Source organism: Pipistrellus kuhlii, unplaced genomic scaffold (genome assembly GCF_014108245.1).
Source record: "Pipistrellus kuhlii isolate mPipKuh1 unplaced genomic scaffold, mPipKuh1.p scaffold_m20_p_5, whole genome shotgun sequence".
NCBI classification, from domain to species: Eukaryota; Metazoa; Chordata; class Mammalia; order Chiroptera; family Vespertilionidae; genus Pipistrellus; species Pipistrellus kuhlii.
Window position 1 is genome coordinate 27,767,718 of NW_023425551.1, and position 22,468 is coordinate 27,790,185.

At 36.3% G+C, this 22,468-nt stretch overlaps 1 protein-coding gene across 8 annotated transcripts in view; it reads left to right on the forward strand.

Moving 5' to 3' along the window:
- The window catches only part of HS3ST5 (heparan sulfate-glucosamine 3-sulfotransferase 5), a 230,965-nt gene that overhangs the window by 84,917 nt on the left and 123,580 nt on the right, over positions 1-22,468 (forward strand). For 7 of the 8 annotated variants that reach the window (XR_006739952.1, XR_006739953.1, XM_036414173.2 and 4 more), the window contains exon 2: positions 1,945-2,132. The gene's annotated coding sequence lies outside the window, so the exon portion shown is untranslated. Of the gene's footprint in view, positions 1-1,383; positions 1,548-1,944; positions 2,133-22,468 lie in introns of those variants that run through there. The other variant, XM_036414170.2, reaches the window with a different exon arrangement.

Here is a 22,468-nt window from a genome sequence, read left to right on the forward strand (position 1 = left end):
TAACTTACATTTTGATAGCATAATAATATATTTCCCCTTCTTTATTTAATCTTATAGGTAAGTGATAACTTATTCTATTGTGAGAATGAACTTCTGCCTTCAAAAACAAACCGAAGTAGAAATGTTAGTATCAGTACAATATAGCATCCTGCAATGGGATACAAAGAAATCTGATATTTCTTTGCCTTCAGTGGGCTTATAAGTAATTCAGAAAATAAAGTATACAGAAAAAATAAAATTACAAAATGGTTTATGTTCAAAAGTTGTTGCAAAGGAATTATACATTCATTTATCAAATATTTATTGAATGCCTACTATGTGCTAAGCATTCTGCTTAATTCTGAGTATTTAAAAAATGAGGGATGACTGGTAACCATGGCTCAGTGTTTGAGCAACAACCTATGAACCAAGAGGTCATGGTTTCATTCTGGTTAGGGCACAGGCTCGATCCCCAGAGTGGGGCTCCATCTCCTTTTCCCTCCGAAATCAATAGAAATATATATATTTTAAATGAAGGTATTTAAAAAGAAATAGTTGGAGGAGGGCAAAAGGGTAAGTGAGGGACAGGTGTAATATTCAATAATAAAATACATTTTTAAAAAGAGGGAGAAATGGTCACTTTATTCTAGGGAAATTAACCTGGAAAAGTAGAAGGGAAGAGGGCCCAATCATGACAAAAAGGTGGACTTAGGAACAAAGAGAAATAGAAATGAATGAAATAGGAGATACACAATAAAAATAAATAAATAAATTACAAAGGTTTTTTGTTGTTGTTGTTATTCTTGCCAGTTACAGAAATACCAACCCGAACAGGCCTACTCATGTAACCCCATTCTGGTCCATACACTATAAGAAGAAAGGAACACTGGGAAAGTGGACAGCTGATTTCTTTTTCTGTATTTGTGAGATATATCAAAAAAGAAGAAAGCTGCCATAGCCGGTTTGGCTCAGTGGATAGAGTGTCGGCCTGTGGACTGAAGGGTCCCAGGATCAATTCCAGTCAAGGGCATGTACCTTGGTTGCAGGCACATTGCCAAGAGGGGGTGTGCAGGAGGCAGCTAATCTATGTTTCTCTCTCATCAATGCTTCTAACCCTCTATCCCTCTCTCTTCCTCTCTGTAAAAAATCAATACAATATATCTTTTAAAAGAAATATTGTAGAAGAAAACTGAGAATGTTTTTAGGCAGCCAAGCTGTAGTGTCTTCCATTGTTGTTTCACAGTGTACTCTGTCCTTGCATGTGTGTGACACTTGGTGTTTTGTGTTTGAGTTTGTATTTATCTGTATGTGTTGCTTCCTCTACCGTTTAAGAGAATATTTGCATGACTGATCACCAATTTTAAAAATAGATATTTTATTCTTTTTTTCCATTAACCACATCTTAACTTCTTCAACAAAGATGCTAGAATTTTGGTTTCTCTGAGTAAGCAACATATTGACTAGATAGGATATTATTTTCATTCATGTCTAATTACCTTGGCAAGCATTGCCCATGTGAAAGAAAATATAGCAAAAGTAGCAGATGATTCCATGGGGATTTAGTAAAGGTATTATGTTTTATCGTCTTATGAGGTGAGATAGTCTCCTGTAAGAATATATTTCCAAGAGATCTCATCAACCTTGACCTAAGAATTCAGCACCAAAATGTAGCACCTGCATATCAAAAATAAAATGAGTAATTACATCGCTTGATGCAATCTTTGGGGGGGTGGGAATCGTCAATTAAAGCTATATGAATTCGTCCAGAATCTTCTGCAGGCAGCGGCATCGTGCAATTCTGACTTCACAATGACATGAAATTTTAAATGACAACTGCTAAATCAGGCAGCAGCAAACCCAGGCCAAGTTTAAATTTAGTAACACTGCTCGTTTACTGAAAATAACCTCTACAACAGAGGCCCTGAATCTCAGGTAACCGACTACTTGTTTTTCTATTCTGTTCAGAGATAACCAGGTGCCCAGAGGCCTCTCGTCTTCTCTTCTCAATGGCATTTCTGGTGTCCATCTAAGGAGTCTCCTTGTCCAGCCTTGAAATTTTTGGAAATTAAACAGAGGACTCGCTTCATATCTTCTTCTTGAAGATTTCCACCATATATATCCAGAACTTTCTGAATAAGCATAAAGATTTTAAGGTAAGTGATGTCTGGAAGTGACTCACATTCTCATGTCATGCTTAGTTACATCGAAAGTAATATTTAATGTATGTTAATACAATACACAAAAGTGAAAGTTATGAACTATGAGAAAACAGCTAGCGATGTATAGTTCCACACAAAAGAGGGAAGTAAACTACAAAGTTTAAAAGTTGTTATATGGCCTGTAAATGTACATACAAGCAAGGCACAGTGGTGATCTTGGTATCTGATCATTGGTTTTGAACAAAGTAGTGATGAGACCCTGTTTTGTTCCTCAAATCTAAATGTGCATAAGAGTCACCTGGGGGTGGGGGGAGCCCGAACGTACACATGCTGATCCCTACCCCCATGTGTACGTTCGGGCATGTTTCACAAAGAGATTCACCAGGTCTGGGAGGTGGCCCGACAATCTGCATTTTTACAGCTACCCACCCCCACATGATCCTGATGAAAGTGAGAAACAATGAGTTATATTAAATGGGGTTTTATGTTGTTTCCTTCAGTCACAAGAACAAATAAGAAAGGAGTGCCCTTAGCACAGAGGGGCTGAAGGAGTGCTTCCTTTATAACCCTCTCAAGGTGGATTCTTATTTTTAAAGACTCAGTACAATGAGCTCATTCCCAGGTGCCCCCATTTCTTTCTCAGGGTGACAGTCCTGCCACTGGTCTCTTCTTGTGTCTCTATTCTCTGCAATGTTGTGATTTATGCAGATGTTTATGGCTATTGATCAAATCCCAGTAAATAACTACACATTGAAAATAATGAGTTCTTGCCAGGGTTGGCTAAGCATTTCTACATTTTTGAGGGTTTTTTCCCTCTTCATATTGAAAACTCAGCCATAGATTTTTAAAGAACAGATCTACTTAATACATAGTTAGCTACTCTTCCTTTGCAGATAAAAACTTATAAAGCATATGGTGTATTTATAAGTTACAAGAACATTTATTGAATATCACACATTTGTATTTCTGTTTTCTATATCTCATTTAGCACCTTTGTTTCTATTATTTTCAATTTTAAGTTTATAAAATGTTTGCTTTTTAATTCCATTGAGAAGAAGTGATTAGTAGGGACATATTCAGATCTTAAATTGTGATGACTCCTTATAAGTACAATATGATATTATTTTTATAGTAAAAAGTAAACTTTTTAATTAAACTCCTTTGATTGGATATCTAGCTCATAGACCTTTTCTTCTCTCTCCTTATCAGTCATTGTGTGCCCTTGTTCATACTGTGTAGAATTTTTTGTTCATAAAATATCCAAAGGTAAAAGTAAAGCCTTAATAAAAAAGAAGTATATCCTTATAGTGCCAGTTAGCTACACATATTATCTATTCAACAATTTAAAAGAAATTAATATAGTCATATGCATAAAATAAGAAAGCATTTTTTTTAAGTAATCAAAATTAGGGATTTACATAATTGGGTCAACTATGATAATAAATTTTCACATGTAATTGTTGTCAGAATTGTTCTTAATAGTAAGATTGCCATATCTAATGATAAACCCTAAAATATGTGCTACAAAATATCATAAAATCTTCAAGTATATAGTACACAAGTGTGTGATTCAATTAAGTTTCCAAATTAGACTTAAATTAGTACAAATCTGTATTATTTCAATTTCAGAAAAAAAACATAACAATTACTGTTATGTTTTTTGTTTTGTTTTGTTTTTGCTTTTTTTAGTAATCAGTAGGTCATCTTCCATGTCATTAATTAAGAAATGAAAACATAAAATGTAGGTGTATTTCAGGCTGGTCAGCTTTTTCTGGAAATCTGATATTGAGGGGGAAATAGAGTTGAAAGTAAGATACAGCTTTTGAACAGTAGAGCCATCTGGGACCATTGAGTGTAGGGAGAAAGGAGATTTAAATATGTAAGAACCTCTGGGGAGCATCAGTGTTATTATGAAACAGTATAATAATGACATTTGTGAGATAGCCTAAAAGATTAAAATGGGTTTATTATTCTCAATTTAAGAAGCTGGGAAGTAATTAAAATTTATGTGCAAAAAGTATAATTATTGACATGGGAAATGCTCATAATATACTTTATATGAAAACAAGTTATAAAACCATATTTAAAAAGCTATAGAAGCACAGGAAGAAAAATTGAAGGAATAAACACCAAAACATTATTAATGGTTATGCTCAATTGATGAAACTATGGTTGATTTTTATTAGTGCTCAGGGTTTGTAAAACTTTTTCTAAAGTATGTATGTATGTATGTATTATTATTTTGTTAATCCTTACTTTGGAGGACATTTTTTCCATTTATTTCAGAGAGAGTGGAAGGGAGGGAGGAGGGGGAGAGAAGAGCGAGAGAGAGAAACATCAATGTATTAAACTAACCTTATTGAGATAGCAATTTTGTTATATATATATATATATATATGTATATCAAATCACACATATATAACAAAAGACAGCTACATCAATTGGTTGCCTCCCCAACGTGCCCCAACCAGGGTGGGGAACCTGCAACCTAGGTGCATGTCTTCAGGACCAAAATTGAACCTGAGACCCTTGAAGTCTCAGGCCAATACTCTAGCCACTGAGCACACCATCTAGGGCTGAAGTGTGTATTCTTAATGTAATTTCAACATATTTTAAGGGTTTTGAAAATATTCAATTATCTGGTTAATTCACTTTTTTAGAACTATTAGGTAGTTTCATTCTCAGTTATTTAAAAAAGCCTTACAGCAAGGCCTTTTCATCTTAAAGTATTAAACTGGTTTGAATATGAGAGTGATAGCTATTACTAGATCAAATGGTTTTTATATGTAATTCTTCATTTGTGGAATATTGCAACAGAATAAATTTCTCAAGGTTTGCTCTTTATTAAGCACTGGTAATTTTAAATTATGATGATTAATTTCTCAGAAATAGTCTTCATTTCTCGCCTCAGATAATACCAATGTGTTTTCAAGAGTTTTCTAACTATAACAGTTTGCTCCATTTGGAGGATAATTTTGTATGTTTGGTTACATTAGTGTTAATATGTCTTTGTTCTTTAAATCTCCAGTGCACATACGGTTAGTCTCACCATTATTACTACCAGCTGGGGTTGGGCTATGAATTTGTTCATTCTGTCTGAATCCAAAGTAATTAGCTCTTTAGTTTAATGACAATATTTGTTAATGGGTTTTTAGGGCCAAATTCTGCTGTTAGAGAGTGGGTGGTGTATTTAAAGACAGAATCTGGCCCTTATGTTTTAACATAAGCTGCATAATTTGATTTCAAAATGATGGCTTAGGAAGTTTGGAGTAGGAAAACTGACTCTACATTTATCTGAAGTTTCCCAGTTTCAAGAAACAGAAAATGAAAGTGACAATTTATGTAACTGAACAACAAACCCACTGAAAGTTCTCTAATACAGTTATCCTGCATGTGTCATTCCTTATATATTTGGAATAAGAAATGAAATTATAATTCTCAAGCAGACATTAGGTGAATCCTCTTAGATGAAGGGAATAAATATTTTTGATCATTACATTCTTTCCATTGTTAGTGAGATATAATGGACATATAACTTTGTGAATGTTTAAAGTATACAATGTGATGATTTTTTACATATATATATATATATATATATATATATATATATATATATATAATTGTTATCTCAGTAAGGTTAATACATCGATCACCTCACATAATTAAGAGAGTAGATCTTCAATACTCTTTTTTTTTAAAATATATTTTATTGAATTTTTACAGAGAGGAGGAAGGGAGAAGGATAGAGAGCTAGAAACGTCAATGAGAGAGAATCATCTACCAGCTGCCTCCTGCACACCCCCTCCTGGGGATGTACCCTCAACCAATGTACATGCCCTTGACCGGAATCGAACCCGGGACCTTTCAGTCTGCAGGCCGATGCTCTATCTACTGAGCCAAACCAGTTTCGGCAACCTTCAATACTCTTAACACACACACACACACACACACACACACACACACACACACACACACCACAAAGTGATCATTATATTTTTTAAAGGACTCGGCGAAGTGGAAAGGATTCCTGCCTGGAAATCACTGGGGTTCAAGTTCAGACTCGGCTTCCTGTTAGTGGCATTACCTTGACCCCTCCCTGTGGCTGTTTCTTCATCCGAAAAGGACTTTGCACCTGATGATGTCAATGAGCCCTTCCAGCTCTGATATAACTCTAACTTGCTTTAAAACAGTACTATGAGGAAGGCATAAGGAGAGCAAGGAAAATGCAATGACATGAGCTAACTAAATAAACAAATCATTAAGTTCACTAAAAGGTACTTTGGAGATATTTTGACCTTAAGAACTTTCCTTCAGTGACTTGTTTCTTTTATCCTGGAGAAGAGAACTATTTAGAGAATTTGATATAGAAGAGACCATAGGATACTCTATTAGAAGTTTTCATGGAGACCAATTTTGGCAAAACTTAAAAAAAGAAAAGCCACATAGTAAAAGTTGAGATATCCAGCAGTGAATTAGGAGATTATAAATTCACCATCATTATAGGAAAGAAAGTGGGTACCAAGGGTTATGTAGCAGTCAAGTTTCCTTTCAAGGTACAAAAGCTCGAGGCAAATGTTCTGAACATAGAAATGATGCAATCATGAGCCCTTCTTGAAGCAACTATTAGGAGACAAATGCCATCAAACCAAGAGCTTACTATAGAAACTACTACAAAAGGACTAACTGTGAGAATTGGATGTATTTAACTCTAAACAAAATCTAAAATAAATTTCAGATCAGGGTAACAGAATAGAGCATCCTATATAATAAAGAGGTTATATGCAAATTAACTCTCATACCCTCACATAAGGTGGCCATTCCCATGTGGTCACAAGATGGCTGCCACAAGAGGGCCAGCAGGGGAGGGCAGTTGTGGGTGATCGGGCCAACAGAGAATGGCAGTTAGAGATGACCAGGCCAGCAGGGGAGGGCAGTTGGGGGCAACCAGGCTGGTAGGGGAGGGCAATTATAAGTGATCAGGCCTGCAGGAGAGAACAGTTGGGGGCAACCAGGCCTTCAGGAGAGGGAGGGCAATTAAGGGGGAGACTAGGCCTTCAGGGGAAGGCAGTTAGGGGCGATCAGGCCGGCAGGGGAGGGCAGTTAGGTTTGGCTGGGCCAGCAGGGGAGGGCAGTTGGGGCAACCAAGCCTGAGGGACACCCCCTCAACCCCCCCAGTACATGAATTTTGTGCACTGGGCCTCTAATAAAATATAATATCCAGGAGCACTAAAGCAGCTAACAAAAAGTTGGATACAAAAGAAAGAAGTTGGTGCATATACTAAATTAGCTGATTGTTTTATTACCATTATCTAGGAATATTGAATATCATTTAAACCTGCTAAATCAAAAAGTATAAGCATATCTAAGAGTAGAAAACAAAGATACTAAGAAAGGTCATGCTGTTACCTAACATTAGGTGGCAAAGAATGGGGAGAGAAAGAAGAAAATATATGCTTATTTTTCTATCACATACTATAAGGAAATATTACATAATCTAAAGAAGTGAGAGTTCAAGGTTACTATATAAGGTTACAAACTTGATATATGGGTTATTTTATGAACTTACAATTTATAAATTAGAACCAAATTCTAAGCTGTATGCAAGAATGCAGCCAAAACAAAAATTCGGAAACTTGAAAATGAAAGTGTAGTAAAAGATGTTCTAACAAATGCAACCTGAAGAAATTAGGCTTTATATAGTTCCCCCTGATCTGCAGGTGTGATGTTGCAAAACATCCAGTAGGTGCCTGAAACCATGGATAATATTGAACCCTATACATAAAGTTTTCTCCTATACAAACATATTTATAATTAAATTTAATTTATAAATGAGGCAGAGTAAGATATTAACAGTAACAATTAAAACCAAAATAGAACACTAATAACAATATACTATAATAAAATTTATGTGAATCTGTCTCTCCCTCTCTTTCTCTCATAACTGATACAGCTACTAAATGACTAATGATCAGTCAGCAAAAGCAGTGTGGATATACTGGACAAAGAACGATTCACATCTTGGGCAGGACAGAGCAGGACTGCTCAATATTTTATCACACTACTTAGGACCTAGCACAATTTAAAACTTATGAATTGCTTTTTTTTTCTTGAATTTTCTGTTTAATATTTTTGGACCAAGGTTGGCTGCAGGTAACTGAAGCTGAAGAAAGTGAACCATGGGTAAAGGGGGACTACTGTAGAATCTTAATTTCATAAAAGATGAAAATTAGAGCCAAAATGTTTAGTTAAGGCAAGAAAAACTTTAGAGTGAATGCTTGATGGATATACTACGTAATGAAGATATATAATCATGAATAAATATATTTATGAGCAACCATAGGTGTTTGTTGAGCAAATAAACTTAACTTCTAAAAGCATTCCAAGAAATACCAAAAGTTCATATTTTAGGTGCTGAGCTAAGTTTTAAAACTCATCTTCAGGGTTATAAGGTAACCCTGAATTAAATTAAAATTTCTTTTCAAATTAAAGTTTTTCTATTTTAACAATAATTGAAACTATAATCAAATATTAAGTACTTGATTAATGACAATTTATTTAAATTTATTTAAATCAACCAAAATGGATTATAAGTTCTTTCTCTTTTTGAAGTTCCCCTGGGACTGCTACTATTGGGTCGGCAGCTAAGTAATTGCGGATTTTTAAAAGAAAATCAAAGACAATTTTTTCATGGAACTAAATAACTTTATTCTGTAATGTATTGCCCATTTTGATCAATGACCTTTTGCCATCTTTCAGGCAGCATCATAATCCCACGTTCAAAAAACTTCTGGTTTTTATTAGCAAAAAACTGAATCAGGTACGATTTGACATCATCATCATTATTGAAATTTTTACCATTCAAGGAGTTTTGTAAAGATCGAAACAAAAAGTAATCAGATGGTGCAAGGTCAGGACTATATGGTGGATGTGGCAAAACATCCCAACCAAGCTCCATTAATTTTTGCCGAGTGACCAAAGATGTGTGTGGCCTTGCATTGTCATGATGGAATACAACACCTTTTCGATTTGTCAATTCGGGCCGCTTTTCTTCAACTGCATTGTTTAATTTCGTTAGTTGTTCAATGTAGACATCAGAATTGATCGTTCGGTTGGATGGTAAGAGTTCAAAGTAGACAATTCCTTTGTAATCCCACCAAACTGATAACAAAACCTTCTTTTGATGAATATCAGCTTTTGATGTTGTTTGAGTTGGTTCACCTGGCCTGCTCCATGATCTTTTCCACTTGATATTGTTGTAAACAACCCATTTTTCATCGCCAGTTATCAGTCGTTTTAAAAATGGATCATTTTCATTACGTTTCTTTAGCAAATCGCAGCTGCTAATGCGTTGCGTTAACTGTGATTCTTTCAGTTCGTGAGGAACCCATGTATCGAGTTTTTTAACATAGCCAAGTTGTTTTAAGTGATTTTCAATGCATGTATGTGATACATGAAGCTTCTCTGCAATCTCACGTGTTGTACTGTGACCGTCCGAATTGATTATTGCTTTGATTAGGGCGTCATCAACTTCAACTGGACGACCAGAGCGTTTTTCATCTTTGAGTGAAAAATCACCAGAACGAAATTTGGCAAACCAATTTTGACACTGCCGTTCTTTTAAGGCTTCGTCACCATAAACAGCACATAACTTTTTATGAGCTTGCGATGCGTTTTTCCCTTTGCGGAAATAAAAAAGCAAAATATGACGAAAATGTTCCTTTTGATTTTCCATTTTTCAACGAACGCCAAACAAAAACTACAAAACAGATCAAAAAACTTTTTTTACTGATTAACAGCTGAATAGCCAACTATCAAATAACAAAATGTGTTTTACATTTGTACTACGTCTGCAAACCTAAAAATTCAACTGAAGCCATATATGTGTGAAACCCGCAATTACTTAGCTGCCGACCCAATATATGCATTAAATGTATTTGATTTGAAGGACAGAGGAATGTTTGGGTTCCTCACCCAGCAAGTATTCACTGAGAATCTGTATTAGCTGGTGGGATGTAAATACTTTCTTTATCGTTTCCCATATCCATAAGTTTAAGGCAGAGTAGGCACTGAATAAGACATACTATTAACACATATAATATACATACGTATAAGCATTTGCAGTTTTCAACCTCCCCATAGAAAACATTATACATGTAAACCAATGAGATATTAAAACTTAGCAACATCTATGTGTGTCTATACACATGTGTGTATGTAAATTGTCTTACTTAATTTTAGAAGTAAAAGTTGCCAAGTAGTTTAAAGATTGTGCGTATCATATGAGCTTACTTATATAAAATTGCAGGCATAGATCCCTGTGTCTATATACTGAGAAAGCTATCTGGAGAGATGTTCAGCAAACTTCTACTTTTTTTCTCTGAACTTTTTCATATTGCAATTAATTAGTAAGTATGGAATTTTTTTAAAACAACAAAGCTAATTAAGTTATTTTAGGAAATAATTCTTTATTGAGTTATCCATACTAATGGGATTAATTAATCACAATCCCTCCCAACTCAAACACATACTGCATCACATCCCAACAGGTATTCCTAACCACAGGGTATAATTTCAGAGTTTTTGCAGTGAAGAGGTTTCTGCTGAGCAAAAACCCTCGTTCAATTTAGACACACAGATTATAATAATTTCCCCATCCTCCTCGCAGCAGGTCTCCTGCCTTTGTTTTGCAGATGCCCAAGTTCAGTGGGAAACAACTAGGTAACTTCAGTTCCAGGTCAACACACCCTTCAAGCTCACAGAGGCCCACTAACTTGTGCAAAGCCGATTAGCTTTCCTAGTGAAATGGCATAGAGTTGGATTGCTTTTCTAACGTAATGCCTATTTATAATAAATGCAAAGTCGTTCATGATGGCAAACTTTGTAGAGCATGAAAAATTATGAGGGTCTCCAATGTTTTCTGGCCTAAAATTGTGAAGAAGTAGCATGTATGCCAGCATGTGACACTCCTATTAAAATAAAGGGATAAAATATTTAGAAATTAAATGTAATACATTGGCCTTTATGATATATTATTTCGGCAAAACCACTTAAATGAAGCTGTTATACTTTATAGTAGCCGTTTCTTTCTAGATAGTACAGTTTTTCCAACTTAATGCATTTTCTCCATTGCAATTTCTTTCCTCTATGAGGCCTCCACCATGTGGGCCACAATTTCCTTATTTTTTTTTTGAGAAAGTTAAGGAAGCTCCAATATTTTTGTCTGCTAATATTCGAGTGGTCGTATCTGTATAAATGCAAGTTAAATGGTGTAAACCACACATTATTATAATATAGGTTATTAAGATACTGGTATTATCCTTTGAATAAGAAAATTCTAGATGATAGTTTCATCAAGTTGGTTAAAATAGAATAGCTAAGGTGAGGGCCAATATTTTACAACCACAAACTGTTCTATCTTCACCCTCATACTCAACTAATTCACTTTGCTCTTCCATTAGCTGCCCTAGTTTCACGGGTAAGGCACAAAGGAACCAGGCCATGACAACTATGTTTTCCTTGTGCCAAACTGAGAGATTGGTTTTTATAATAGAGGGAGTAAATGTCCTGACAAGCCCAAACTAGACTGGCTTGATGTTTGTTTTTTATGCCAAGAACTGTGACTTCAGATGAGAATCAGACCTACACCCAGATGCATTATAATCCAATGCAAACTTCATTCCTTTCTTTGTTGAACAAGTATTTGGTTAGTCACTACTCAGTGCCAGGCTGTTCAAGGACTTGTGATGAATCAGTGAACAAAGCATGGCATTTTTTTGGGATATGAAGGCAATAAATAATAACCACAAGTGAATTATGAAGTATCATAGAATATGATAAGGAATGAAATAAAGAAAACAGATTAAAGGTAAGACAAAGAGGGAATGATCTGACAGGATGCAGAGGGTGGGGCCAGTTCTGGTTCTGTTTGTACAAGCTCTTCTGGCAGATGTTTTGTTGTTTTGTTTTGTGTGATGTTCAGCCTGGCTGTCCGAAAATCAGAATATATGGGTAGAGGTGGAGGATGACTCATTGTTAAATGATTGTTGTGCAGATTTTCTGTTACTACTGATAACTTCCATACATTGTCATGTGCTACTGACCTTAGATTTTCTCCAAATTAAAGCAATCCATTGCATGTGTTTACTAACTTTTAGCTTCCGAGTTCTTGGCCTGGCTTTATTACATATGGTCTAATTAACAACTGCTCTCCAAGCAATGCTGGGGAATTACAAAGAGCTCAAACAATGAAGAATAAAAACTATATTAAAAAATATAAATTTCTTTATGTTTTTCCTGATTGTTTACAATTTATGGAGTAATTTTAAGTTATTATAGTATCACTAGTATATATCTTTGAAAGTGATATTAAACAATGCCAAATTAGTTCAAAAAGACCCAAATGTCCTATCTTATATAATAAAAGCCTAATATGCAAATTGACTGAACGGCAGAATGACCTGTGGAATGACCGATGGCTATGACATGCACTGACTACCAAGGGGCCGAAACTCAATGCAGGAGCTGCCCCATATCCCACAGGCCCCAGAAGAGGTCCCAAACTCCCCCAACAGTAGCCTCACAGATTGGCCCTGATCACCAGCCAGCCCTAGAGACCCTAGCCATGCATGTATTTTGTGCACTGGGCCTCTAGTAAGAATATATTAACTTTAGAATTAACCTGGATTTTTAAAATATGGACCCTTTACATAATATTCTTACTTCATTCTAAGAAAAATGAGGACTGAACTCTAAATTTGAAAACATATTTTTAAAAATAACCTACAGTCATTTGTAATTTAGTGATGCCACTTTGAGAATCATTTCATGTTAATAACCACATATATCCCTAACCTCCAATGATACAGAATCATAGCCTGTTTGAGCTGGAAGTGATCCCAGAAATTCCAGTCCAACTGCCTTTATTTTGCAGGTGTAAAAATTGAGTCCCAAAGAGGGTAATTTGTGCAGGTTAGATGGTATATGCAAGTCTAGAGAGCCAGTTAGTGGTAAAACTAGGACAGGAATCCATCCTTTAAACTCCCAATCTCTGTTTTCAGTACATCACTCTACCTGAGATTTTTCCACTGCTCATAATTAAAATAATGTTTTGTTTTAATTGAGAGCTGAACATACTTTTATATCGCACAAGGCAATATGATTAGTGAGTGTGACTAAGCTTCCAGAATTGATCATTTAATTGATAACTCCTTCAGCACTACCATAAATGACTTAAAAAATTAGAATGATTTTTTCAGAATTTTTTTGAAAAAAATAAATGAAATTATTTATGAAAACATGATTTAACTATTACTCAGTATATAAAGCAAAAATGGAAGACACTGTATTATTTTTCAATGAACTGTGGAAGGAAAAAAAATTATAAATAGCAAAGTGCTGAGTTTAGAAAACAGTTTAAGTAACATCTGGGCCCTGGGTTCCTCAGCATCTTTAGGCAACAGTACAGAGTCATGTGAGAACACTTTGAACTCTCACAAGGCAAAATTATGCAACTCCCCGGAAAATAATTTCAGTGGATTTAATAAGGCAGAGAGGCAATATACCCCAACACAAAGAAAAGTATAAAAGACTATATGCCAAGCCTTGGGAGGTTTCCATGAAAAAAAAATTAAACAAAGCAATAGCAATTCATTTTCTAAGAGAGTTTTTTAGTTTAAGCATCATAGTACTTCTTGAAATACTGTACATTTAGTTCTTGTAAATGGATTCTAAATCTGCCTGAAATGAAGGATAGATCCATAGTTTTATATAATGATAAAATTGGGGTTTCTCATTGCACAGAACAGAATTTTTCTGTGTATTTCCAGGCATATCATTTATTAAACTAATATAATTTACATTTTAAGCAAATTAAAAAGTATGTGTAACATTAGGTACCTGGCTCTAAATGATTGATGAGTATTATTATGGAAAACACCTGTAAATATCCAGGGTCCAGAAGACTTAATGAGTACTTTGTGAACTTAGCAAGGTTTTGATGACTTTGTCTGATAGTGAATGAAGTAAGAACATGAATAATTCACTCAATTTTACTTCTATTATTGTACATGTGTAAATCCTGTTAGATTAAGTAGCTGAAAACTGGATCTTCTGTTTCAATATCCATAGTACAATTCAATTAAGTCTTCTATAATCAGTGAAGTTAGTTGAGAATTATATTTTAAAACTATTTCTGGTTCTTATTAATGTGATGGCTAATTGTTAGCATTCTAGCATTATGCACTTTTGATTAATGTTTTATTATTTTATAACAATAACCAAAAAGTAAGATGTTTAAAAAATATAAAGCTAATATTTTCAGATTACCAATTGGGAAAACACTAAAACTAACTAATTTATGCTTATTTTTGATTGATTGAGTTCATTTTGTCTGAAGCTTTAGTGATGTCCTTGGAAATTTCTATCCCCTTTTTCTTCCTCTCCCCCCTCCATGAATATTTATGTGATTTATAAGGCAGCAAGTTTTTTGCATATTTCTTTCCCAAAGGAACTTTTTTTTCTCCATTTTTAATTACTTCATAGATGAACTGTTCTCTGATAACCGAGGGGATTAATGGGCCAAACTTCCCATGTCTGTAAACCTATGTGGACCAAGAGTGTGTTACTTTGCCTCTTGGGGTGAGTAAAACTGAACTGACCTTTACCTTTCATTGTCTTTTTATACATTATGTAAATTGGTAATAATAAAAGTAATGTGATTGGAAGTATGGTTTGACAGACAGTATCAAGTAATATGATATCCAAATACTTATAAGCTAGGAATAGTGCCTCGGGCAATACATTTATTATAACTATTTGCATTTCACATTGTTGTCTAGAGTTCAGAATTACATAATAAATCACTCACTGTGAAAAGTAGAATTGTCTGAGAAACATTCTACTAACCATTCTAAGGGTAACAAAGAAATGCTAAAGGTATCCTCACGCAAAGGGCTTTCCATCTATTTGGGGAAGTAAAGCACTGAGGCATAAGAAATAAGATAACTGAAGAGTTAATAATGAATAGAAATCTCTATATGGATGACATGGCTGTTATAAATTCTCTTTCTATATCTCATGTGTAACTCAGTTCAGTGCATGCTTTTCAGTTCAGAAGCTTAAGTTTAAAAAACAAGTTCAACAAAAGTTGTATTCAGGTTTTGACAGCAGAGTATATGTTCTAATGCTTTGGGTTCTGGACATAGGGAAGTTAGGTGTTTAAATCTTAATAGGGATCAGCCCTGGTCCATTAGGCTCAGAAGATAGAGCGTTGGCCCTCAGGCTGAAGGGTCCTGAGTTCAATACTGGTTGCAGGCTCCATCCCTGGCCTGGTTAGGCCACTTGTGAGAGGCAACCAATCCATGTGTCTCTCTCACTTTGAGGCTTCTCTCTCTCTCTGTTTCTCCCCCTCCCTCCACTCTCTCTTAAAATTAATGGGAAAAAATATCCTCAGGTGAGGATTAATAAATCTTAATAGGGATCAAATAATAAATGCATTCTCATGCTAGGCCTAAATAAGGCATTGCTTTCCTGGTTTCTCCATAGCAAGCTGACTAAATCCAGCTTATGCCTAGCTCATCAGGAAATGGCATCTTTTCCTTCAAAACTTTATACTTATTTAGAGGCTTACTAGCCTTCAACCAATCTTTCTCCTTCCGAAAAGCAACAAAATTTTCAGCACTGAGGTTTTCAGTATTGTTTAGTTTCAGAAGAAAAGCATTTCTACCAATGTATACAGTAAATGTTAAGGACATTTATCACAGACTAAAACTGCTTAGTTCTTCAGGTAATGAAATAAAAATATTCTTTTTTATTTTGTTTTGCACCTTGGCATTGAGATCCATCACTATGGAAAGCAAAATATTTTTTTTAATGTAGGTAGCATAACATGTATTAGAATTATACAGAAAGATAACTTGGATATTTAGACTAATTGTAAACACATTTTAATGTGGGAGAAAAAGAAGTCTCATTATGTTCATGTTTGTAGGAGAGCCATCCATGACTGGATTTCCTGATCACATACAAGGTAATACAGAATAGCAACCGAGGTGAACCTTGGAATTTGAATGACTAAATCCAAATCCCTGTTTCTGCTATTTTTCACCTATGTGAACTTAGGCACTTTCAACTCACTATCTTAATTTCTTTATATGTAAAATGAAAATGATGATATCACCAACCTCTTAGGGTTATTGTAATTAAAGTGGATGATTCATATAAAGTGCTTAGGATGGCTACATAGATACAGACTACTAGTGCTTCTGCTCTCCACATGGCCTTCCTCTCTTGTTTTCTCAAAAATGAAATCTGCCATGCATTACTTTGAACCCTAAATGTTCCTTCATTTTCACTGTCTCCATTAACTTAAAAAAATGAAAAAAGTATTAGTATGTAACTTAATATAATCTACTTATCTAAAAGCCTAATATGCAAATTGCCCCCTCAAAAGTTTGACTGGGAGACTAGTAGTTGGATTTCTCACTGTGGCATGCACTGATCACCAGGGGGCAGCACAGAACAAAGGGAAGCCCTAATAGGCCCTGGTCTCCAGGCAGGCCTAGGGACCCCCTACCTGTGCACAAATTTTGTGCACCAGGCCTCTAGTTGTATACAACTATATATCCTATACACATAAGCATATAGGAATTGTGAAAATATTCAAGATTGATTAATAGAACACTTGCATTCTAGGGATAATGGTTCCTTTAAATCTGCAGCTTTGGAACAGGATTTAAATGGGAATCCAATGGCTTTGTCATCATAACCACATAAAAGGTCTGGCAAGATGTGTAAATTTGGGCATATGGGCATGGTTGGCAAGGCCTTTGAGTTAAAATTTAATCTACCCAACAAGTTGTTGCATCTAAACAGTGCCTGGAAATGTTTGCATTTTATTGCATGCTAGTTGGCTCTCCAGCTAAACCACTCATGAATGAAGAACACGGGCTGTCAGAGAGTGCGGGGCAGGAGTTGCTGTCCCTCCAGATTGTTGAGCAGCTGGAATGAGTCATGCTTAACTGCCACTTGACAGCTGTCCATCAGCTTTATCATGAAAAGAGCTTTGTTGAAGCAGGAGAACTACCCTGGTACCCAAACTTCTCTCCCACTCTCCACTGCTCTGAGCAGCCAAGAAATCCTGTTCCAGCTAAACTATGCAACCTTCTAAATGGAGGGAAGGATTCTTTAAGAACACTGCACTTTCATTTTTTTTAAAAAAAGGGAGGATAAGCCCATAGCTGATTTGGCTTAATGGGTAGGGTGTTGGCCTGCAAACGGAAGGATCATGAGTTTGATTCTGGTCAAGGGCACATACCTTAGTTACAGGCTCAATTTCCTCAACCAATACATGTGTCTCTCTTACTCCCACTTCCTTACATTCTCTCTAAAAAAGTCAATGAAAAAATATCCTCAGGTGAGGATTAACAACAACAACAAAAATAAAGGTGGGGAAGAGGGTTCTGTTCTCTGTTTCTGGACACTTCTGAAAGTTTTCTGGGCAGACTAAAAAGTCGATCAACAACCATTTTGGCTGAATAGACTACATGCCTGAAAACACTTGCTCATTTTCTAGTTCCCTTTTGTCAACTATGTTGTGAGACAAAGGATATGAAATGAGAAGATATAACTGTGTCTACTGTTTGTGGACATGTTGATGAGTGGAATCTTCCTTTGAGCAAAGATTAAATGTATCATTGGAATGCCTTCTGATCAGTATCAGTGAAGGTCTATTTACTATTGTGGGCCCACAGAGTGTGAAAAAAATTGACAGTCTGTATCATAACTGAAGGTGCATGCATTTATAATATGCTGATTTTATTTGTGCACTGCTGCAGTGGGCTTTGCCAGACGTTTTGAAGAGACTGCTGCAAGTTAACAAATCGTTTGGCTGCATGCATGATTTGATTTACTTCAGGGTCTAGCCAGTGCATTCAGCTTTATATGTTATCCTAGCAGAACATTATTTATTAATGTGTTCTTCATGCTTTATTAAGCCTAATGTCAAAATACCTCTGTGGGACCTACTAGGCATGTTTTCTCTTTGTGGTAAGACCTCCTAAAGAAAATGAAAAATTTTTCAGCACTGTTCCAGTTAAAACTTAACAGACATCAGCTCAATTTCTCTTGAACCTGTCAGGTGATGTATCTGAGTCTTTGTGAAAAATATGCATCTGATGCAATGTGAACTGGAATCCAAGAAGGCCCTCCTTCAGGTGTCAGTAATTCAAGTCTCTTCAAAACAAAGCAAAGCTCCTGTGGGCCCACAGGATGGGGGACCCTTCAGTAAGCCAAGCTAGCAGTTCAGTGGGAGGGGAGAAGCACAGACTCAGTCTCTACAACAGTAGTGAGGAATTATAGACTTCTGCAGATACAGTAAATTGAGATGAGTAACAAAAAGAAATAACAGGACATCTGAATCCCAAGGGGAGTGGGCACAGTTCTGAACCATGCTGGGAGTTAGCAGTAGGGGCTAGTGGGAAAGGAGACTAAGGAAAACAGCCAGTGGGTATAAAAGCCCACAAAAGGCATGCACCTGTCAGCTGAGGAATCTCCTGGCTTTGTGGAGGAGGGATGGGAATCAGCAGGGCCAGACAGGTCATGGTAATGGAAAAACACAGGCAACTGGGTATAGCAGGATGGGTGAGGGCTAGCATCACGGTTGGAGACATCAGACACTCTCCTCAGTCACTTGTAAGGAGAAACAGAAGAGGAACCAGCCAGGGCTCGGGATCCCAGGCAAGGAGATTCTGTGCTGGGTTTCTTAACAGAAAGCTCCAGGACAGAAACCAAGGTATGAGAGAGGCCAAGAGTAATTATTTTAGCTCATTGTTCTGTGCAAGTGTCTGGGACCCACCCCTCCCACAGAATTGATGAGGTCTTTGGTAAGAAGATGCAACAAGTCATGCTGGATACTGTGTCTGCCCTTTCTGCTGGCCACCAGGTGTCCATGTGTCATCATTAGCACACAGGTGGGAGCTTCAGTGATTCCTGCTCCCAGAGCCCAGAGGAAAAAGGCTCATCCATCGCATCTGCAACAAAGTTTTCTGTCTTACAGTTTTGCCAATTTGCTCTCTAAGTACTGTAGCACACAGCTCAGTATTTAATTATGTTGGTGATTGTTTCTGATGTGTGGGTAAATACCGTATTTTTCGGACCATAAGACGCACTTTTTTTCCCCCAGAAGTGGGGGGAAAAAGTCCCTGCGTCTTATGGTCCAAATATAGCCTACACATATACTTTTAAAAAAAAGTTTTTTTACTTGCCCGGCTCTGTGTGGTCTCTGTGTGCTTGCCCGGCTCTAAAATGGTTCTAAATGCTGCTGTTTACTTTACAGGGTTGATTACATGTATTTATGACTGTGATGTTGGGTTTTAATGCACATAAAATATTTTAGGACACTGTTTGTTTCAGAATCTTTTTTTCTTCATTTCCCTTCTCTAAAAACTGGTGCGTCTTATGGTCCGGAGCGTCTTATGGTCCGAAAAATAACGGTAGTAGTTACTGAGATCCCATCGTATGCAAGACACTATAGGAAATAAGAACCTCTGGGCAGCAAATCTCTCATGAAACTTACAGCAGGATAAGGAAATATACTTGTACAAATGTAAAGATATTACAAGGCAAAAACATTTTCAAGGGCATGAAAGATAAGGAGAAACTGAGGAAGAGTCACAATTCGGAGGAGACTAAGGAAAGGCGTGGGAACTCAATGCAATATGAGCTCTTGGACCAGAAAAAAGTACATTCCTGAAGAAACTGGTGAAATCCAAATAAACTCTAAAGTTTGGTTTTACCTATTGTACCGATGTTAATTCTTTTATTTTGGTTATGTGAGATTAACTTTAGGAGAAACTAATTAAAGGATATAATGGGAACACTCTGCAACTTTGCTATACATTTAAATTCATTTCAAATTAAAAGTTAAAAAGTGAGAAATCCTATAGGGAAGCTTCAGATGAATATATTTACATGTCCTGAGAAATAAAACACTTCTAGTTGATGAGATAAGGTAAAGCTTCCTAAAGGGGCAGCTGACATCCAAGAATAAGATAAGCGCCGAAACCAGTTTGGCTCAGTGGTCTATCCGATAGAGTGTCGGTCTGCGGACTGAAATGTCCCTGGTTCGATTCCGGTCAAAGGCATGTACGTTGGTTGCGGGCACATCCCCAGTAGGGGGTGTGCAAGAGGCAGCTGGTGGATGTTTCTCTCTCATTGATGTTTCTAGCTCTCTATCTCCCTTCTCTGTAAAAAATCAATAAAATATATATATATAAAAAAAGAATAAGATAAGAAACATTTCCAGGGACAGAAAACAAGGTGAATAAAAGCATTCAAAGAGGACAGGGGGGATACTTCTGGGAAGAAAAGCAGTGTAAGTAAAATAAAGAGCATGATAGCCCACTAGGAAAGACTTGGTCTTTCGTTTACAGACAAAAAGAGAGGCAGGAAGTTGTAGGGCACATGGAAGAAGATTAGTAAGCCATTTGATTTGCTTGAGTTCACCACACATGAAGTGAGGCTGTAAATGGGAGACAAAGATGGGTTGGAAGGTCATAGAGATAAAATTGTGAGGCAAGTTTCTGACCTGCCTCTCCTATGCACAAGATAGACTGGGACATGTTTCATCTTGTTTTCCAGCAGACTACAAGTGCTTTAAAACTGCAGTTCTGTCTCATGTTGAGATATCTGGGGACACGTATACAGAGAAAATACCCCACACTGGAAAGCTATGAAGAAAAGAGAGGAAACTGCAGAAAAGCTTGAAATCTGCAGGTTAGAGAATAAATAGCTCAGAGAAAGGCTAAAAGGACAGATATATTAACGAGCACGAAGGCTCTACTGACCTATTGCCATGGTCAAGTTAAGGGTGTTAGATACACAAGGCCATATATTTGGAGTTGGCTGCTGTTGTTTAAATGCTTGGCTACAGATAAAATCAAGAGAGATTTATTTAACAGAATTACAAATTAATATGCCTAAATTAAATAGAAGAGTATTAAAAGTGAAATGATACTAGAAATTCTCTATGTGTAAAAGCATTTATGATCCAATTAATGTACTTCTTAATAGGAAATAATAAACTGCCACTGCCATTTTGTTTTTCCCACCAGGACTTGCAGAATATGAATGTCAGTGGCATGATTTTTAGGATTCAAAAGAAGGAATGGTAAACTACAGGGTGCTCATTACTCTGGAGCAGGAAGTGAGAAAAGAGCAATAAGACACCAACATCACCATGTATCTCTGTGTGCATCCTAACCCCATGGCAGGAGCTACCTCTAAGGAAAATATATCAGGAGTTTGGAATATCCACCATGACCATCACTACTATATTTGCAGAAGTCCAAGCCTACCCTCTGTGGGAGAAGCTCTGTGCCTCTTGGAGACTAACTCCACATCCAACTATCTCCCCATCTGATTTCTATTAACTCCTACCACTAATGGTTGATACCCATCAAGGAGCCTGGTTATAAGTGAAAAGCTTACCGGTTAGCAAACCGCTCTGATCTGGGATTAGTAACCACAGCCATGCCTGAAACATCGCACTCTGGTTGCCATTTCTCACAAAATCACTCCAAAGTGTGACAATATGTCTTTCAATCATATTTCCCTTAAGGCTGCACAACAATGTGGAACAAATAACATGTGCACATGTCCACTTGAAGGTGTGTGTTTTATGTTTTAGCCATTAGCCATCACTTTGTGAGATCTTTCAGCAATTCCAAAGCCTGTGAACGTCCAGAGTCTATTTTGAATTTGACTTGGTTTTTCTCTCTTAGTCTATTATGCCAAGTGTTATTCTGTACCACCATGTTGTCATAAATGGAAACAATTTTCCATCCTTTTGTGTAACCCAAGAATGAAAGCTGGTTACTAATACATTTTCTCCTAACATATATAAAGCTAAATATAATACTTGTCTGAGTAAAAGACATCTTTATTTTAATAGACTCTGGCATAATATTAGGAAATATATTCATGAGACTCATAAAAAATTCCTAAAGTTAATAGAAAGGAATATTTGCATCGACACCATATAAAATGCTTTCATAATTGTATCTTCAATTTTATTATTGTGAAAGAGCTTCTAGAATGAGTCTTAGGGAACCAATGGTTTTCTTGACACCAAATTTGCAGATAGCATGGATAACTCATGCAATGGAAGCTAGAATCAAGACCCAGGAAGACCTCTATTTGGCTACAACACAGGGCCAAATCCGGGAGAAAAAAATTAAATGTGCATAAATGTAAAGTCCTATCCTCCAGTTCAAAAAAAAATGTATTGGAAATAATTTGAAAGAAACACACATGAACAATTCTAGGCACTCCTT